Source organism: Meriones unguiculatus, chromosome 11 (assembly GCF_030254825.1).
Source record: "Meriones unguiculatus strain TT.TT164.6M chromosome 11, Bangor_MerUng_6.1, whole genome shotgun sequence".
NCBI classification, from domain to species: Eukaryota; Metazoa; Chordata; class Mammalia; order Rodentia; family Muridae; genus Meriones; species Meriones unguiculatus.
The window spans coordinates 35,397,513-35,412,148 of NC_083359.1; the positions used below are offsets into that span (position 1 = coordinate 35,397,513).

Consider the following 14,636-nt stretch of genomic DNA (forward strand, 5'->3'; position numbering starts at 1 on the left):
CAGCTCAATCCAGTCCCGGAGGTCAGTCAAGGTTTGGTTTATCAAGCTTGTGCTGCCCCCTTGAGGTCATTTGCGGCAGTTCTAAAGCCCAACACAGCTTTTCAGCGGCTGGGAAAGTCTGGGCTGGAAAAGTGGCTCCTCAGAGGCTGAGAAAGCTCTGCTTCTGCCCTGGCACCATGCACTCAGAGCTCACGCGTGGATGGCGACAGGGTACAAAATGGAGGGGTCACACACTGGGGTGGTCTAGCCATTTCCCCAACCTCTCAGCTTGTAAATGCTGTCTCCCACACCCAATCTATACAGGAATGGACAACTATTTGACCAACAGCAGACAATTAAAGGCATCATGAGTACAGATACATTTTATTGAGCACTTGTAAGGAAAGCTGAGCGTTTTAACACAGCACCTCATTATATCTCTCTAAGTATAAACTTCCGGCTGGGTGTGGTGCTGCATGCCTTTAATCCCAGAACTTGGGAGGCAGAGGCAGACAGATTTCTGAGTCTGAGGCCAGCCTGGTCTACAAAGCAAGTTCCAGGACAACCGGGGCTACACTGAGAAACCTTGCCTTGGAGAAGCAAACAAAAAAAAAAAAAAACTAACTAAATTCTGATAGAAGAGCTAGTAGAGTCCTCATTTTTACAGATAGAAAAACTGAACCTCAGTGTCCCAAATAACACACTCATGAGGTGCCAGGCTGATACAAACCCCTTGAGCTTCACCCACCACCAGGCCCTGCCTCTCTGTGAGTTCAGTGTGCCTTCCACTGTCACTTCCATACCTTTTTCCTGTCTGCTTTCATCCATTCTTGATTCTTCTTGGCTGTCATTTGATTTGCATGTCAGCTTCTCCAAGTCACTGCCAACACTATTGCCCTGATGTTGGGGAGCTGCGGTCTATACACAGCTGAGGCATAAGGGGCACTTCTGTTTAGACTGCGGAGAGAGGAGCCACAATCCACAGAGGTCTACCGGGCTCTTGGATGCTGGTGCAAAAATGGGCCCTAAGCCACAGCCCATTCTCAGGCTGGCCCAGACACCAGGGATACTGAAACATGCAATTTTGGGCTTGTGGTGAAGAAAGCAGCTGGGTACCATTGTGTGTGTGAGTTGTAAGGACAGCAGCTCTCAATTAGTGAACGCTGCCGAGTTTAAACATTGGGCACACTGCCGAAAAAAAAGGAACACACGTTGTTCTATTTGTAGGGCTCAGTGAAGAAGGCATGACTTCCACTGACTGCTTCCAGAGACCCATTCTCCTACTGGGAACCTGGAGCAGTGGATATAATGATTTGGGAATAGCTTTGTCACTGGTTTCTGACAACACCTCCCCCTTTCTGTCCTTGAGTGTGCTTGCAGTGAAAGCCTCTGATCTGGGAATCCAAGGGTCTAGGAAACAATTCGAGCTACCACCTGTCTGGTCACAAGGTCCGGAGAAGTAAACATAGTGGTAAGTTCCTGGCATGTTGGCATTCTCGTATTTCAAGCAGAAGCCTCTTCTGTGTGGCCCCTCTCCTGGCCACACAGAATCACACACTGTGTCCCTTCTCTCCACCCAGAGCTCGTCAAAGCACATGGTAAGCCACGTGGAAGAAACTCATTTCTCCACCTACAGATAAGGGCCACCACCTCCCTAAGTTGACAGTGACAATACGTTAAGCACTTGACACATAGTAGGCCCCGAAGAATTCTCTGTTGCTAAGTGGCGGGGACAGGGCCTACCTGGAAGTGGTTTTAGCTGAACTATTGGCTTGCAAATGGAACACTATCCCCACCCCTCAGTTACCCTGTGACTCATTTCTCCCCATCAAGGGCTAGTTCCCAGCAAAGGACATGCTTCACAGCACCAGTGGCCACATGTGGAAATTGGGAGCTCTATTACATTCCCTAATGGACTTCAAAATAGCTAAGATATCAGCCCAGTGATCCAAAAACCACAGGCCTGTTCTAGAAGCCAGAGTGGATAGTTCTTTTATTCAGGAAAAGAACTGTCAGAGAAACTGGCCATTCTCTTATTCCAATTTTTCCTGTGCTGAAAAACTATAGGGCCATTTCCAGTCCGAGGAAAGTCCAAGAGGGAAGACACCTGAGAGAACTGTAGTTTGGCCATTGCCTGACAGAGAAAGGAACTGAAGGTCCAGAGAGAGAAAGGGACAGAGAACAGAACCTCACATATGTAGGTTTGCGTTATGACCCTGTGAGGACAGCATTGTCTCCTTTCCACAGACAAGGAAGAGCAAGTTCTCAGGGATAGAAGGATTTGCCTGTCATCACCGGCCATACAGCTTCATTGCCATGGCTGGTCTAGAAGTACTGTGTATCTCTGGGAAGCATCCGTGATTCTGAAGGGGGTCGGACATGATCAGCCTTCTCTGGCCAAAACCATAACCTGGCAAGGGGCAGGGGAGCATGGTTTTATGTTGGCACAACTGCTGAGCATGGGAACAGAGCAGTCACGTCAGTGGAGGTGAGTCAGACCACTTCCAAAGGCCACCCAGGTGAACTACGGGTGCCCGAAGAAGCTGAAGGCTGCCTGAGCAACCAGGGGCAACTCTCAGGAGCCAACGAGACAGCGTGGCTCAGCAATCTGAAGGACTGGACTCTCATATGCACCACATGAATGACTGGGAAGGGCACTGAACTTTTGGAGAGATGGAATGTTCCGCATTTGATTATGGTGATGGTTACCCAAGATATAAGCTTTGTAAAGATTTGCTAGTACTCATAGAAAGAGGACCTTTTCTTATACACAAATTACACTACAATAATTTGATTATTAAAAAGGATAATATGAACGTCATTATGGCCAATTGTGTAAGTAAATGCAAAATTATGATGGCTGGAATAAGAGCTATGAGGGGCGTTAGGGAGTGTGAAGCTACCAAAGATTTAGTCAGATTGAGAAAGCCTTCCAAAGGAAGTAACATCAGTCTGAGGTACAGGTAGCCTGGACGACGGAGAATGGGACTAGAAGACAGCACATGCTAAGCAATTGTGAGTGCTCAGAAGGGCTCGTTGGAAGTAAAGACATGGCAGCTAGAGCAAGGGGTGCTAGGATCTGAGTTTTAGGTTGTAATAAGAGGCAGCCATGTAGAGATGGTCTATCCTGAGTAAAAGCCAGCATTCCTTGAGAGAATCCTAAGTCTACCCAGTGCTGGGAGGAGGTATAGTGACCAGCCTGCAGTTAACATTGTGGAGTCAGTATGTGCCCCTTCCTCCTCCTGGCCGTAAGATTCCTGAAATTAGAGAAAGGTCTTGATAAGCTGTGCAGCTCCCAAAGAGATTTTTAGCATCACTGCCCAGATTGGGGCATGCAGCAGTGTTCTGAATGAACAAATGAATAGATGAATCTCAGGATCTGGTGTGCTTCTCCAAACTCATTTGATAAAAGAAAACATAGATTAATGTAATTCTCCTCTCCCAACTGAAGGCATAGGATCAAGGATGAGGGGCCTGAATTCCAAGTGACTCATTTAATCTCTGCTCCTAAGTATACAAGAAGCCTGCAGCTGCATGTGTGTGGGCACCTAGAGCCTTTGAGGGTAGCCCTTGTTACTGCAGTAGGCCCCTTAGCCTATAACATCCTATAACCTGCTTGGGGCCATCTCACTGCACAGTAGCCTCTGTGCCTCAGGTCTCCTGAAACTCACCTGTGATCCAGGTACAGTTGAGGTTCTCCGTGCATCATTGCCCTATGCCTAAGGCAGCTGAAAGCATCTCTCTCAGATCAACTGGGTCACAGTTCACACGGTCCTTGAAGGCCCAGCTCCAGGTGCTGCTCCCTCTGGCCAGCATTTAACCTGTTCTGGCCTCATCAGGCACTACCTTGCCTCCCATCTTTCTAAAGTACACAGTCTCAGACTCCTGCGTGGCTTCCTTATTCAAGAATGATCCCTGTGCTCTCTTCTCTTTCACTTCGATGTCCAGTGTGAGGCAGGATGAGGTGGGACAGAATGCCTTATAAGTGAATTGAGGTAGATATCTAATGATATGACCCAAATGCCAATGACCCAAAGGACAGCCACAAATGATTAATATTGATACGGGGTGATGTGGATACCTATAAGTAGATTTTCCCCTCTGATTTTATTTCCCTGGATGTTTTCCAAGCATACCCTGAGTATCTTTGCTTTGATAGCAGGTCCCTGAGGCTTTTCCCTGTGCACAGCCCCTTCCTAACTCTTCCTTTACTCTCCAGTCATGACTTTCTGCAAAGCCTCTGCATCTGTCACATCCTCAGTGAAAAGTCAAGCCACATGAGGCTGTGTCACTACCATGGACTCTCCTGTACCAAGAGACACGGCAGCAGTGTAGACAAAATCACAACATCCTGAATAAAGAGAGAGGTCTGCCTTCCTCTCATGTTTTTGTGAAGTAGATTAATTTATCCTTTGATCTTTGAATGAAGTGTTGTCTGTGCTTTCTGCAAGGCCATATGGTGAGGTTTAGAACACAGTTTTCAGTTAGGCAGAGAAGGTAGATAAAGCGCCTTCTGGGAACAGAACCACCAGCTCTACAGTGAACCAAATACCAGCTCTGCACATCTGGCTTGCTGAGGGTTGGGCATACACACCTTCAACATGATGCTGATCATATGACTCACAGTGAGGATGGCCTTGCTCAACCCTTTGCACGTAGGCATCATTTAACCTTCACCATGACAGGATGAGAAAGCTTACGTCCACAGAAAAGGAAGCCGGGGGGAGCAGGAATTGAAGGGAGCCTCTCCGTAGATGGGTTGACTTTGAAGCCACAGACATTGCTATTATTACTTTTGAGAGACTGTACGGTGACACCTGTCATTGGACGATGAAGAGGCTTTTTCCCCACTAGACCATGACTGATCCCACTCATGGACTGGCACTGTTTCTACCTAAGTGTTTCTCACCTCCAACATTATTTCCCAGGGCCAGCTGACCCACACATTTAAGACATTAATGATTCTGTTGCTCTCCTTGTAGAGCTCCTGTTCCTTTCAGGTCTTCCTATCTCCCCCTTCTTTCATAAGATTCCCTGCACTCTGCAAAACGTTTGGCTATGAATCTCAGCATATGTTTTGATACCCTGCTGGGTAGAATCTTTCAGAGGCCCTCTGTGATAGGCTTCTGTCCTGTTCCCTGTTTTCTCCCTCTTCTGATGTCCATCTTGTTTGCCTTGCTGAATGAAGATTGAGCATCTTACCAGGGTCCTCCTTCTTGATTAGCTTCCTTAGATGTACAGATTTTAGTATGATTATCCTATATTATATGTCTAATATCCTCTTATAAATGAGTATATACCATGTGTGTTTTTCTGCTTCTGGAATACCTCCCTCAGGATGATCATTTCTAGATCCCACCATTTGTCTGCAAATTTCATGATTTCTTTGTTTGCAATTGCTGAATAGTATTTCATTGTGTAAATGTACCACAATTTCTGTATCCATTCCTCAGTTGAGGGACATCTGGGTTGTTTCCAGCTTCTGGCTATTATAAATAAAGCTGCCACGAACATGGTTGAGCACAGAAACAAAAAAATCTGGGCACAGGGGTCTTTTCTGAGACTGAAACTCCAAACAAGGACCAGGCATGGAGATAACTTAGAACCCCTGCACAGAAGTAGCCCATGGCAGCTCAGTGTCCAAGAGGGTTCCCCAATAATAGGAACAGGGACCGTCTCATGAACTCGTGGGCTGGCTATTTGATCACCTCCACCTGAGGGGGGAACAGCCTTACCAGTCTACAGAGAAAGACACAGAAGCCAGTCCTGATGAGGCCTGATAGACTAGGGTCAGATGGAAGGGGAGGTCCTCCTCCCCTAACATTGGACTGGGGGAGGGGCCATAAGAGAAGAAGAGGGAGGAAGGGTGGGAGTGGGAGGGGGTAAGGAAGGAGGCTACAGCTGGGATACAAAGTGAATATACTGCAATTGATAGAAATAAAATAAAAAATTAAAAAAGAATTTTGAAAAAAAAAAGAATTAGAAAACAACAAAAAAAGACATTCATGAAATGCTAACCCAACCAATTATCAGGAATGGGTCAAGGGGAACCTGAAACATTGGCTGCTTAGCAACAGATCTCTTTTCCTCTTTACCCATATTTTAAAAGCATGTTAAATATAAATGCTCCAGTATAAAACTAAACACAAGAAGTGCTTAAAATTAGGAAACTGTAAAGTCAAGGTGTGTGGGAGCCGGGCATGGCAACAAAAACTTGTCATTCCATCATTCCAGAGGCTGAAGCAGAAGGACCAGCCTGGGCTACATACTAATATGCTGTCTCTAAAAAGAAAATAAATTAATACATAAAAATAAATTTATCACCCAAATACATCACTTTGCTCTTATTCCCCTACACAGACTTATATTGTTGCTCTTGATTGAAGAGATCATTATCAAAAGTGTTTACAATAAAAATGACACATTTGGTGCATTGAAAATGGGAAAAAAAAACATTGAAAAATAATGCTAGCCTGTAGCCTTAAGAGCTAACACTTTGTCATATGCTGGCCTGACTTCTCCACACTCCACCCTGAGGAACCCTGACTGCAGGGTTTGCTTGGTTGTTTTACCATAATATTACTGTGGAAAGGTAGGATTTGTGACTTGTTCTTAATGTACCGTACTCCATCATGAACTGAACCAAAACTCATTTAAACACTTCCAAGCTGTTAAGCATGCAGGTTGTTTAAAATCGGTCATAGTCACAAACAGCAGGAAAGAAAACATCTCTGCTCTGGGCTCCTGCCAAGGGAGTCTGTGGTCATCAGCTCTGGAGAGAAGTCACTGGGGCATCCCCTGTGTGGCTCTCAGACATCACAATCTGGGCTCCATCCAGTCTCCACTGCCCAGGTATCTGAGCGCACTGGAGGTGAGGAAATGGCTGTGGCTGTCTCAGAACATCTGCCTCATCCTCTCTACTGTGTGGCTCTCATCCTTGTGAAGGACGCACAGGGACAGAAGGCAAGAAAGGAGAGAGGAACATTGAAAATATGCTCACACCCACAGAATGGCAGCAGCTCAGAGGGGACAAGAAGCAAGCAAGAAAGAGTAACGTGTGTGATCATCTTTCTTCTGATTACAGACACACAACACATAAACAAGAACACGTGTACACACACATACACAGCCAGCCTCCCCATTCTCACTCTGCAGTTTTCAATGTATTCTTCCAGAATTAATTATACTTACACATTTCCTTCTCTATCCTATCTAGTCTCTCTTCTCCTTTCCACCCTTCTTCTCCCCTCTCCTCCCTTCTCTCCTCCTCTTCTTTCACCTTCATCTCCCTTTCTTCCTTTCTGTCTTCCCCACACTACTTCCACCCTCTCTCCTTCCTTTCCTCATCCCCCCCCCCCATTTATTTGTTTGAAACAGCATCTTTATATGTAACCCACACTGGCCTGAATCTCACAATTCTTCTGCCTTGGCTTTCTAAGTTTTGTGGGTGTAGGCACACCCCACCATACCAGGCCAGCTATCTTTTCCCTGTCCATCCATTTAGCTGTCCTTCTGTCCGTCCTTACTAAACATCCTAGTTTCTTTAAATGAATATTTTCCACAGAACAGTTCAGAGGAGATTTGAGGGGTCAGACCTGGCTCCCCATCCAGGCCACCAACTGACTTTGCATCTTCAGAAAAAAAAAAAAATGCTCTGCTGCTCTCTGCCTCAGTTTCCTCCTGAAGAAAACCATGCCCATTCCATACACAAGTATGTCTTGACCCATGGAGACTTAGGGGCACTGGACATGTTTATAGAGCGTTGCTCTCTCCAGACCTGCTGTGGAGAAGGCTAGATGGTGGTTTCCCATCCTACCAAGGGGTGTGGGGTGGGGGGAGAGGGGCAGGATAGTCCAGGCACCAGCATCATTGTGCAGTCATGCCAGCACCTCACAGCCAGGTGAAGGGGACAGGGTGATCTTATATAAACATTACCTCACGTGTTTTGAGGGAGATAAGCTGTTTGCTAAACTTTGTCAGAGGAGCAGGCTTGGGACAGCCTTCCACATGACCATCTCCAGGACAGCCAACGCCTGCTTGGACCGGCTGTGGGGACCTCCAGCTTGCCTTGCCCAAAATACAGGCACTCAGAAGTAGAGCTGGCTCTATTTAGTGTAAATAGAGGCAAATGATCTTGAAGGACAGAGGGGTCATGCTCAGAAAGAGGCTGCGGCTTCCTCTGGTCAGGAGCATGTGGGGGGAGGTGGGGTCTGTAAGCACCCGCAAACCAGCCACACACCTCAGGGAGCTCTCACCTCCGCAGCGAGTGACACTAGGTCACTTTACAGTTGCTCTCCCTCCATGATGGATTTGCGCAGGTTAAGGCCTCCACATGGGAGGCTTGGTGAGGAGATGGGAGGGGAATGGAGCCTGGGAAGCTTAAATTAACCTCTAACTCCCTTGCCTGACACATTCTTCCTTCTCTCAAGAGCAAGAGGCTCCTGGCTGATTTCTAGTGGTACTTGGTGCTAACCATGAATTTTCCTTACCAAAGTGCCCCTGAGCTCCAGGTCTCTAATCAAGATGGCCTCTCTAGGCAGCAGAAAGGAACAGAAAGGCCCCAGGCAGAGCTGAACAATGATGACTGCTAGCTTAGGCCTCAGGCCTCAGGCCTTCACAGCTTAGCCTGTGTCCTGCTTTCTTTCCAGCTACAGTTCCTGCTCATAAACAAGTGAGGAAATACTAACACAGCCTTGCCAAAACTGTGAAAGGTTCAAGACCTTAGTATTTCACTTTGGATAGAGTTCACCCAGACACCTTTAGTATGGGTATAATTCATATAATGACATTAAAGGTCAGAGTTGGATGGCTTCATGAAGGCCAGACCCCAGGTGAATTTCTACTTGGTGCTCTCTTGATGGCTAAACATGAGAACTGAGCTCAGTGAATTCTGAGGCCCGAAAGAATCATGAGACACACATACACACACCCCCCTCTGCTGTGTAGACCTGAGGCTGTGAGATGTTGGCTGTGCCAAAGTGTATAGTCTTGCTCTTGATGCTGCCATGGGTAGAAACTGTCTGGGAGGCCCCAGTCCAGCCTGCATCTCTGGAAGAGTATACTGTCTCTTAGAGTGAAGTAAACACCCACCTGGGGTCAAATGACATATTTCTCTGTGGCCAATGAGCTGACTGAGCTTTACCCCAATCTGCTTCAATCTCCCCATCTGCAAAACACGGATGACTTTAGAAACGTGGATGCGGGATAAAAGAGACTCTCTGATGTGCTTAATTTAGTACCAGGCGTGGTGATGTCGGTACCTGCACACAGGAGGAGGCATTCCTGGAGCAATCGGGGCTATAAAGGGAAGCAGGTGATGAAGGCTATGGCTGTCTCCATCCCCTTACCACTTCTGAGAATTAACCCCAAGAACCTGAAGCAAAGAAAATGAAATGGTCAGGAAGCTGGGAGAAGGAGCATTCTGTGTTTCACTCCCCTGCCCCCGTCCCGCCCCCGCCCCCAACTCACAACTCTAGAATAAGCACAACTTTTTCTCTGGCAGAACTAGACACATGGGGTTGGGCCTGGCGAGGGAAAGCAGCATCCTTTTGGAAGCATGTGCCTCTAGGCACATGTTCTCCACCGGGTGTCACTGATTTCAATCAACAGACAAGCCTGGGCAGGTGCTATCTTTATAATAACCATCACATGTGCGGCTCTTTCTATGAACCTGCTTCTTATGTGAGTTTCTGAGCCTCTTTGAGCCCACAGTTATTTATGTGTAAATTGGAGAAAACAAAGTCTGCTTAATTTGACCAATATGGCCAATAGCAGTCTTGTACATATAAACAACAGTGCTTAAAACATCACACATTTATCAAAACTACATAAGGCACTATCGTAGACACTACGCTGTGTAGGAGTGCTTTGTATTTACAAGAACAACCCGAAGGCATTGTCTATTCTAATTCTCACACTGTAGCTCAAGAAATTAAGAAGGAAACCCCACCCTAGATCGCTGCCAGCATTGGGTACACCCAACTTGAAAAACTTACCCTTTTATTCCCAAACTGACCCTTTCATTTCCAAATTATGTTCCTGCTCTTCGGTGGCTTGTTAAGGACGGCAAAGCAGGAGACTGCCACCAGCTGTTACTTCTCTCTTCTCCTTTTCATACTTTAAAGATCAAACCCTGTGGCTGCAGCAGCCGAGGAGACAGGTGGAGACGCTTATCTTGGCTGTGCTGATCTAAACTCCACTAACAAGAGCTCCATAGGAAGCAGGGACCCTGAGTTAAAGGCAGTTTGGGAAACGTTGCCTTCACCCCTGAACTCACAGCTGTGGAAACAAAGAGTCCTGAGTCAGGCCTGTGAGCATCACTCACCGAGTGAGAACTTGGCCCTGCTCCTTGGAGGACCCTCTCTGTCACCCATCACGCTACCTGAGCCCACTGCCCCTGTGGTCTACTTTCTTCAAGTCCTCTTTCTGATGTGCCCACCATCCCCGAGGCTATCTGAGTGCTCATCATGACTGGCTGATCCTTGTTTACTCAAAAATCCTGTTAATTGAAGAAGAAGAAGAAGAGCTTGTTGCCGCCTGTACCGACACCGGGCCCCTGTGTTTGGCTTTCACAATCCGTGCTTCCTAATTCCATTCCCGGGGCTTAATTATGATTACACAGCTTTATTACATAGAGTTGATTTTAAGTAATGGCCCTAATTAAGAGTGAATTTTAATTAAGCTTAATTCGGAGCCTGCCTCCGATTGCCAAAGATTTGCAGCCTGAGAGGAAGAGAGGCTGTAGCGCAGAACTCACACGTGACTTTCATCTTCGCGCTCTGGCTGCTGTTGTCCACCCGCCCACATGCACCTGCTCCATCCATTCCTGGCCTCTGTGTCTTCAGCAGGCTGCAGAGGTAAACTGGATTCCATCTTCCGGAGGCCTAAACCCCGGAAATAAGAAAACAAGAGTCACTTGGTCTGGAGGTGAGGAAGCTGGACCTTGCAGGCACAACTTACTAACTCCATCACCGACCCTGCTTAAAACCGCGGCTAGCTACCTTTCTCCCAAGCATTCCTAAGACTCACGGTAAGATGAGCAGACCCAGGAGGCCAGAGCACACAAGGCATGAGGACAGGGAAGATGACGGCAGCGCTATTCTCAGTGCCCAAGGTCCTGATTCCGTGTGGCTTTCGAGAAAAAAGCGAGGATCGCAGTGTAGGGAGCCTCGCTCTCTGCCTTAGCCATTGCGTCAAATCTTAGTCGAACACAGTGCTATACCAGTGCGTTCTGTCACTACCAGAGAATGTACTGAGTCAGGGGAAATATGTCAATTCATTTTTAAATGAAATTTCATCCGACTTTTAAATCCTCTATAAGATAATATTATTAGGTGTGTGTGTGTGTGGCATGTTTACAAAGCAATTAAAGCATAATACCTCTAAATCAGAAACTATTAATTCAAAATGGCCAAGGCCAAGGTCTGACTTGCCATTATTATTGTTATTATTATTATTATTATTATTATTATTATTATTATTACTGCTACAGATATAAGTTCACAAAACAGAGATTTTTGTCCTCCATATGTTCAGAAGGACTGAGAATTTAGAGTTTGTAATGTCACTGCAGGATGCAGTGTGAAGTGAAGTCCTAATGCCACCTAAGATTAGCCCTCCTTTGCCCAGTGCTCCTGGAGATCATGGTTAAGGCAAGGCAGCCTAAGGCCCCCTGCTTTCCCCAAAGCCCACGCTGCACTGTCATGTGGATGATGTTATTCTATACAGAAATCCAGCCTCCCCCTCCCACCAGCCATGCCACGGCTCCAGGGCGTGTGTGGACATTCTCTGGGTGTTTCAAGTGAGAGCATAGTGAAGCCAACACATTCTGTAAGGCGTGCTGGTGGCGTTTGTCTGTAGGTAGTGGCTAGTGCCATTCATCCCTGAATGTCACGGCCACACTCGTGTTGACTAATGAAGTACCCACCTTGGAAAATCGCCCACAGAGAAGCAAAGCTCTAAAGAGAAACATCTTGACTTTTCTGGAGGAAATGGAAAAGGAAAAAAATATATATATAGGAGTCGATTATCTTGAAAGTAAGAGGGGCAATTTCACTCACAAATGCTATACTTAAAAAACTCGATTTGAAAGCAACCATTCATGTGTTTACTAGGCTAAAATAAAAAAGGGGCGTGGGGGGAGTGGAAAACAAACCCAAACAAAAAAGAATAGAAATCACGTCCCAATCTCCTTCCATCTACTCCACCTATTGAGTGAATCTTAGCTAGGCTTGGAAAAAAAAGAGAAAAGGGCTTGAAACTCAATAGGCAAGCATCTTGTGACTTTACTAATCCACGGAAACTTCCACTTAAAGCTGGGTATCCAGAAGGCGGTTTCGTTTACCCTAACCTACTGGCACAGACGCCACCAGGCCTCAGAGCTTTCATCCAGAGAGGAAGTGGACATGTCTGCTCTATTTTTTTTAAGGGTTTGGGGGTAAGGTTACCACCAAATTCTTCAGCTAAGCCCAAGGTGCCTCGCTGTATTCCCTCAATATGCTTCATCTTCTTCTCCAATGAAGGTCTACAGGAAGAGGAGACACATCCTTGGTCTAAATACAAAGATACTACAGAGCCTCCCTCATACTAAATAATGCAACCCACAGAAACCCAGCCCCATCACAGTCACGAGCTCATTCATTCTCTGTCTTTTCATCCTGCTAGCTCAAGGCAAGGTATAGGAATAATTGTGATCACTATGGGTGGCTTCCCAACTATTTTCTTCTGTTACCCGTAACTACATCCAGGCCGGCCTGGGGGTTGAGTTCTTATCTGCAAGTTATCCACAGTGGAACACTAGGCCTTGGTCCCCTCCTCTGTAAAATGGGGATAACAGCAACACCTACCGTGCAGAATTGTGGTAAGGATTTAATGAGATAATGCTAGCACACGAGCAAGTGCTCGGCGGGTGGCCAAGGGTTAGCATGAACTCTGGCTCAATTGGGCCATGGCTTTATCAGCAGCTCCTAGGTGGGCTGATGCAAGAAAGAGGATCTTATGCTCAGAAAGGCTCACAGCAAGTGATGAGGCCTCAGCTCCTCCACAAACCCCCAAAAGGTGTTTGGGTTCTTGCTTGCTTTCCCGAGGACCCAGCTGGCGGGACTTGGGGTGGGTGGTGTGGTTCAGACCAGCTCCCCCTGGAGAATCCTTAAAGGCTCCATGTGCACCTGCCCAAACCTTCACACACAATTCTTCATTACAGTGCCTCACCTCTTCCCATCTGGGTGCAGCCAGATCCCTGCAGGCAGGATCTGTATGAATAGCTGTCCATTGCTGATCCCTGAGTGAGGCCCAGTTCATTTTAGCCTGGGGATTTATACCAAGCAGAAAAATCCACAGAACAGAAAAATGCAAATCAATTGTAGAATATAATATTATCATTGTCAACATGAAAAGACTTTTATTTACTGCTCCTCAAGAGAAAATACACCATAGTGCCGTTTGTTTCAGGGAACGCAAAAAAAGGTTTCAACAACTAACAGGGCATGTTTCTGAGCAAAATATGCCCCATATGTGATGTTGGGACGCATATTGTCAGTGGCCACTCGTGTGTCTGGGTTCTTGAAAGCAAACCCATGACCTGCAGTCACAGAAGGTGACTGTCACAGAAGGTCACTTCCAGCCTACCACCCTGAGTCATGGCCATCTATTTGCCACTGTCCACAAATGAGCCAGGCAACACTCTGAGACAGGCCATAGGGCATGCACATCTCAGGATAAGCAACTGCTAGCTTTGTTTCCAGAAGGACAGTGGTGGAGCTCAAATACATGAACAGTCTATATAGCTCTGGGCAAAGGGTGGGCAGAAACAGAACCTCTGGAGCTGTAGGTCTCAACCTCTTTGGCAAATCTCTATCTCCAGATACATTTACATTACAATTGATAACTAGCAAAATTAAAGTTGTGAAGTAGCAACGAACATAATTTTATGGCCGGAGGTCACCAAAACAGGAGGGACTGTATTAAAGGGTCACAGCATTAGGAAGTTTGAGAATCACTGCTCTAGGGTATATCCTTACAAGAACATTCTCATTCACGTTCAAAAAAAATCATTTACCGTTTCATATCTTGCACTGGATACAGATCACTGATGAGGCCATGACATTTGTGGAATTGATTTAATACATGTTTTCTTTTTCTTATGGGTTTGGGTATTTTACATGACACATCACAGCAATCATTTTATTTTTGAGTGGGCTGGGTCTAAATTTGTAAGGCTCTCAACAACAATAAACACCTTAATGACATTTTATGTGAAATAGCATATATTCTAAATGGTTGTTTCAATAGTCTTTGGAAATATTCAAAACCCAGACAGGTGGTATCTGCAGGGGAATTAGCCCTAGAAATTCCTGCAGATACCAAAATGCAGGGCTATTCCAGTCCCTAATATCAGATAGCATAGCATTTGCATGTATCTTATAAACACCCTCCCATTTAATGTCAAAAATCTCTAACACCTAATGCTGTAAAGTGTTAACCTGCATTGTTAATAGTGACAAGAAAAAAAATACCTACATAGGCTCCATACAAGTTTTATCAAATATTTTCCACTCCCTTTTGGTGGAATCCATAGATGTGAAGCCAATACAAAGGACCAAAAGCATTACTGCAGGCGATTTGTCCATGAGCAAGCAGAGGCTTGAGGAAGGAGAGGT

General features: G+C 46.1%; 1 long non-coding RNA gene across 7 annotated transcripts; it reads right to left on the minus strand.

The window, feature by feature from the left end:
• Positions 1-347: 347 nt before the first annotated feature.
• Positions 348-13,263, minus strand: LOC110545377 (uncharacterized). Of its 7 annotated transcripts, none has more exons than XR_009584477.1 (6): positions 13,189-13,263; positions 12,426-12,502; positions 11,906-11,960; positions 11,008-11,109; positions 9,975-10,862; positions 348-9,352 (listed from the first exon to the last, which is right to left on the minus strand). It is a non-coding gene; the product is annotated as an uncharacterized LOC110545377 (long non-coding RNA). The 7 variants fall into 7 exon arrangements; XR_009584478.1 differs by having other exon boundaries at positions 11,008-11,215; XR_009584476.1 differs by having other exon boundaries at positions 9,975-10,257; positions 10,736-10,862; positions 11,008-11,960.
• Positions 13,264-14,636: the final 1,373 nt, after the last annotated feature.